Below are 6,419 nucleotides of genomic sequence, written 5' to 3'. Positions count from 1 at the left end.
GGGAACAGGTTAACTTTAAGATGAAAGGCTGCTGACTGTAAACAGAGATTGCGATTGCCCTTAAACAAAAGCACGTTGGCCACGCCCCCTCCCGCCAAATTTGCCGCCCTGCGCAGGCGCACTCTGCCCTCTCGGTCCAGCGGTGCGGGGCTGGTGGAGGCAGCGCTGTGGGACAGGCGCCCTTTCAAGCTCAATGCCCGCTCTGGGAGGTGGAAAAAGTAAATAGCGTGTCAATGGCCGGGAGCGCAGGAGCATTGTCACTTGTGTGGAAGAAGTGTCCTGCCAGCGCTGTCAGGCGTGACACCACGGGGCGCACATGGTGCGGCTGCTGCATTATAGAGAAGGGGATTCGGCTGCTGTGGTGTTAAGTGTGGTGACATTATCACTAGCTGACAGAGACTGAGTTGACTGTCATATTTCCAGAACACAGCCAGAGGTGACAGGAAGTGTATGGAAACTCCAAAACGAACTTTTAGTATGTTGTTGCACATGCACACATTCGTCTTTATTGCGGTTTGATTTATGGTATTGATTTTATTACCATCTTCCCACCAGCCATACACATATATGCAGCAGCCTGCATATACTACAGGTCTGTTCTAAGAACACACTCCTGGCGCAGTGACCAAGCTGTCATCTACAGGTTCCTCAGCATTTATGAATGGGTTGGCCTCTTGGTCATCTGACGGCCAATCACATGATCGGAAAGCCTGACTATTACTATTGGCGTTATTGCGCAAGTTAAGTCTTTATTAAATCCCCCCCCAGGAGCATTTATCACAAAGCAATCCCCTCCAATGCTGCAATGTAAGCGCACGCCTCCCTTGCTGGCGCTTACATCTTCATCCAGGTCTTCTGGGTGTGGGCTTGATTGACCAAGCCCCAATAAGGTATCTTCTGCGCGTATGCACGGAAGTTGCTGTACAGAAGCCAAGAAATTGCTGATAGGCAGATTAGAGGCTCTATGACAGAAGAGACTAAGGCCCCATTCACACTGAGCGATTTTTGCAGCGATATCGCTCTATGTAGCTTCTCCAATCCATTTCAATGGAGCTGTTCACATCTCGCCTCTCAATATCGCTCTTCGCTGGTAGCTTGTCGCTCCTGCATGACCCTTTTTTTTGAGTGATTTCGAGCGATATTGCTCCTGATTGCATACAGCCCAATAGGAAAAAGTTGCGCGACACGTCGCTCAAAATCGCGCGATTTTCATGTCGCTCAGTGCGAATGGGGTCTTAAGGTGCCCATTACACCTATCGATTATCATTCCAAAATCGTCCACAAATGGTCTTTTGAACGATAATCCATCGGTTGATGGAAACCCAACAATTTTTTTTACTGAATATCGAAATTACATTGGTCTGTGCTTGATGGGCTATTTGAGCTACAATCGAAAGAGGGTTCTTGGCAGCAACAAACATTCCCGAATGAAAATCGCAGCGTGTATGGCCAGCTTTATGCTCACCATACATTACAATCTGACCATACAATCTCTGAACAATCAGTTTAAAGCCGCTCATACACCTTACAACCATCGCACGACTTTCGTTGTAAGGTGATTAAAATTTCATACGACCTGCCCATCTTAGACAGGCAGATCGTACTTGCCATCATCGCAAGCCCTGTCTGCTGAGGGGAGGGCTTGCCAACGATTGCAATGCTGAGCGGGGCACACTGCCCCGTGCGGCTTTCGTCTTGCGATCGCGCTACCAACCTGCCGAAAACTATGATTTTCGGCGGGTTTTCTAGCGTGCTCGTAAGACGAAAGTCATGCGACCATACAGTAAATGCGGTTGCACGCTGCCCATACACCTGCACGCTGCCCATACACCTGCCGATTATCGTTCGATCGCTGGTTCCCCCGCGATTATCGTACCATAATCGTCGGGTGTATGGGCACCTTTAGATTTACCCAAACTATGTAATTTGAGGACCCACCTGAATTACCCAATTTGTAAGACAGGCAGGCCCTTGCACTGCATACTTGTTAATAAATCTAAAGGAGGTTATACAATCAGGTTACAATGTGTGTGGTCAGCTTTACACAGCCTCTTCTATCATACTGAGAAAAATGTTTTATTTTATGTAAAGGTATTTTTAAAACATTTTTTACTCCAAAAAGGGTTTTCTGTAAAAATATATTTTTTGTTTTACTCGGGTAAATATGAAATATGACAGGTCAATATTTTGCTTTTGTACCAGCAGGTGTGCGACGTACACTGTACGTCGTCAGTCACGAAGGGGTTAGGAGTTACTCGCCACCGCTTGCCCCAGGTCAGTTATGTAACACACATGTCAGCGGTGTAAGGCAGAAAGAACAGGGACTTACAGTGCACATAGATGATCTGATTTAGGTGCCCTCTTCCTCTCCTGCCCTTTTTCTTCTTCCTCTCCTGATTTAGATGCCTTTTTCCTGATGGTGCTAGTAGGGGGGGATAAAGAGACATATCCTGCATGTTCACAGCTGAAGCCACCCTTCCTGCGCTGCAAAAACTTAGAGCCGGCCAATAGCAGCTGCAGTCTTCCTCCAGCCTATGGCAGATGAGGTGGGCGGAGGAAGCTGCAGGTGGGCAGAGTGAAGGGAAGACAGCCGTACCGATTCTTCTCCTCTGCGGCCGCTCTGTTGCTGCAGCGGCCGCCTAGGAGAAGAATCAGCTTGGTTGTCTTCCCTTCACCCAGGACAGAGAAGAGAGAGAGCGATCGCCGCAGAAGCAGCGGTAGTTTCAACCCCGATCCCCGTCCTGCCAGCAGCGCTCCCCCCCGGGGACTCCCCGCCAATTAATTTCCACTCGCCCTCTCGCAATTTTCACTCGCCAATTGCGAGGGGGCAAGTGGAAATTTAAGTGGAAATTTTGAGCCCTGCTGTATACAGGTATATACTGTATATATATATATATAAGGATACCCAAAACTTTCAACTGTATATCCCCTTTTTCATGAAGCTTCTAATTCACCCCCTTGTAATCTCTCACCTTGGCTATTACAATCCTCCTTATTGGCCTACGTGTACACAGGCTATCCCCCATTACCAACTATTCAGGATCCGCGGCCCATCTCTGCCAATCCCTCCACTGGTTCCCACTTGCACAATTAATAAAATGAAACATACTTTCAATAACATACAGTACAAAGCCATCTACGACTCTGCCCCCAGCTACATCACCACTTTAGGTGATCCTTGAAAACCCATCTCTGCGGGGAAGCCTATCCCATCTCCACATAATAACTGTACTTTTACTTCTTCCATCAACTCATCCCTCACAATTAATGCCTTTTGTATCACTTGCCCCTCCTACTAGATTGTAAGCTCTCACAAGCAGGGTCGTCCTAACCCTCCTGTATTGAATTGTATTGTAAGTATACTGTCTCCATTCATTTTATAAAGCTCTGTGCAAACTGTTGGTGCCATATAAATCCTATATATCAATAATAATATCTAGTGTCCACATTGGAAGATTTCTCCTCTATTTCTGTTTTTGTGACAACCCAAAATTTGGGGTTTCCTGTCCCTTCCGCTCTCAGTTATAACAGTCATCGGCACAAATCGAGAGGGTAAATCTCCCTAATAGGGACACAGACAGCAATAAAACCTGGACAAGTGTTCTCATCCCTCTCCACTCTATCCAAAACTAAAAAAAATAAAATAAATATTGGTTTCAGTTGCACTGGTGGGCCCATTTCATTTTACAGCAATAAAATGTATTTTCAGTAGAAATCCTATTCAGTATGTAGCTTATTCACAGCTGTGCACTGCAGATCAGCATGTTTTTTACGGCACATAGAATTTTGTGTTTAAATGTACATTAAAGGAGAACTATGGGGTTAAGGCTTTTCCCCATAGTTCTCCTTAGGGTAACGGGAGGACACAAACTAGCGTCCTCCCGTCACCCTAGGTCTCAATATACCGCAAGCTGTAGCTCCGCAGGATATCCGCGAGCTGCTGCTCGCGGTATACTGAGACGCCGCAACTGAAGAGGATCCCGACAATTGTGCCGGGATCCGCCCAGCTGCGTGACTGACAGCTGGCTCTGCCTATCTAGAGGCAGAGCCAGCTGTACCCGCTCCCTCCCCTGTCCGTTCCGCCAGTCAGCGCTGGCGGATCGGAGCAGGGAGGGGGGAATCCAGCCCCCCCCGTCACGGCAGAGAGCCGTGACAGGATCGAGAGTTGAGCGAACGCCGGTATGTGTTCGCCCCCCCCCCCGATCTACAGAGCCGACCTGTGACAGTCTCATTGTCACAGGTCGGCTAGAACTATGAGGTGAGTGAAAAGCACTCACCTCATAGTTCTCCTTTAAGTAGGCACACTGAAAAAATGGTCAAAGCACATTGCATATTTCATTTTGTTTTTGTGTTATGTTTAGCATGTTTGTACCAAGGAAAAGATATATTCTCAAATGTTCCTCCACTAATTTGCATAACTCATGATCACAAAAATGTAGAAGTAGAAGGGCAGCAGGGGTGTTGAATTCATATCTCCCGATGCCCAGGCCATGCGATTCCGGGCGCTGGGTGGGTAGTTGTTTTCTACATTTAGCCCTGCTTTGGGCAAGCAGATCTAAATGTACAACGGGGAAGCCGCCGCTTGTTTTGTACATGTGATCTCTGCAATGTCGCCAAGATCACTTGTATGCAACCTGCATGCAGGGGGGCGCATTGAGGAACCTGGCCTTGGGGCAGCATAGAGAGTAAAGCCGGCCCTGCCTCCACCCTAATTTTAATTTAGGAGAGACAGGGAGCACCCAGCATGCAATGCACACCCTCTCCTCTCCATTTATGAGCATGCGCTATGCTCCTTCATTCCAACGTGCATACAGAGGACCAATCTCCAGAAATCACCCGCACAGAAACCGACGTAGGTAAAATCCAAAATTTATTGAATCAAATCCAAAATTCAAAGTGCAATATGCACACCACCATAGATATCTCCCACAACGCCACTCACGCGTTTCACCCCCTGGGATTAATAAATACCTCTATGATTAAGCCCAGGTGGTGAAACGCGTGTGAGCGAGATCTATTGTGGTGTACATATTGCACTTTGAATTTTGGATTTATTTCAATACATTTTGGATTTTACCTACGTCGGTTTCTGTGCGGCTGATTTCTGGAGATTGGTCTGATAAGTGAGAGCACACTACAGCCTGCACCCAGTGTATGTATCGATTGGAGATGGAGATGGAATTGGAGTTACAAAGCTCTGTGCATACAGAGGAGTATAAAATGTGAACTGAAAAGCGCTTTCATGCGCCTCTCCCACCCCTCCTGTCCAGGCTTGCAGTGGAGCGCATAGAATTCTGGGATACGTAGTTTCATCATTGAACTACAATGCCAAGACACAGCAGAAAGAACAGTTCCAGGCACATATTTTAGAAAATTGCTCTGAAAGAAGAATCTCAGAACGGAGAGGTAAGTAATTTTTTTTTTTGTGAAAATGACTGCGCACCTGCTGACTGACATCATTAGTATGTTTCATTGCTGTAGTGGTTTATTATAAGCAAAAAAGGTGAACTAACCCTTTAAACTTTGCCAAAACAAGTTAAACTTTGTCTCTCCTTTGCTTATTTGAAGTGTTGTTTATGCATATAACCATATGCTCCTAAGGATGATAATTTGCCATGTATCTTCTCTCATGGGTGCATCCCCTACAAAAGTCCCTTGTTCACTTTTAGGGAGTTGTCATGTTTATGCTGGTCGGAACAGGTGGACCAAGTGTCCAGTGTCCTTGCCTGTATGTAAAATACACACACACAGATCACAAGTATGACCTATCCGAGACACTCTGATTAATATTAATAGCTGCAGGAAAACATCATGTCCAGTTTATTAAAACCTAATATATTTAGATAATATAGAAGGGAAGGAAATGTTGGTAGAACATAATACTCTATAGAAAAAATGGTGGCTATATCGTGCAATGAAGGCTTACAACTCGCAAATAGCTATACAAGCTGCATTATGTGTCTCTAGATTTTAGGTTGTATCTGGGCTTTATTGCATTGGTTCAGGATGCACAGTTTGCTTCAAGGAAGCATAAATGAATCATTTTCATGGTTCTTTAACTATGTATAATCCATTTTACAAATTTCCAACAAGCATAATGGCATGTTGAAATGCTGTAATCTACAGTACTATAGCAGTAGGCCTTTATTACCCTGAGTTGAAATCCTTCAAAAACAATTTTTTTTTTCTCAGAACCCCTGTAAAGATGTTGCTGTCTTTGTCCCTGTGTGGGGTTTCTTCTACATTTTCTGTCCCACTGAACAAAGAAAATAAGTGAAATCCACTCAGCAGTAAAATAGGCAACAATATAAACCTGGCAGAGGTTCTAACTCTTCTCACCTTACTAAAAAAAAGTAATTTCTAGTGTGGTGCCCCCAGTAAGGAAATATCCTCTTACTTCATGTCTCATACTTCAAGTG

This window comes from Nanorana parkeri, unplaced genomic scaffold (genome assembly GCF_000935625.1).
Source record: "Nanorana parkeri isolate BGI_ZX_2015 unplaced genomic scaffold, ASM93562v1 scaffold259, whole genome shotgun sequence".
In the NCBI taxonomy this organism is placed as follows: Eukaryota; Metazoa; Chordata; class Amphibia; order Anura; family Dicroglossidae; genus Nanorana; species Nanorana parkeri.
The sequence above is the reverse complement of the archived record's forward strand: the minus strand, read 5'-3'. Positions refer to the sequence as shown.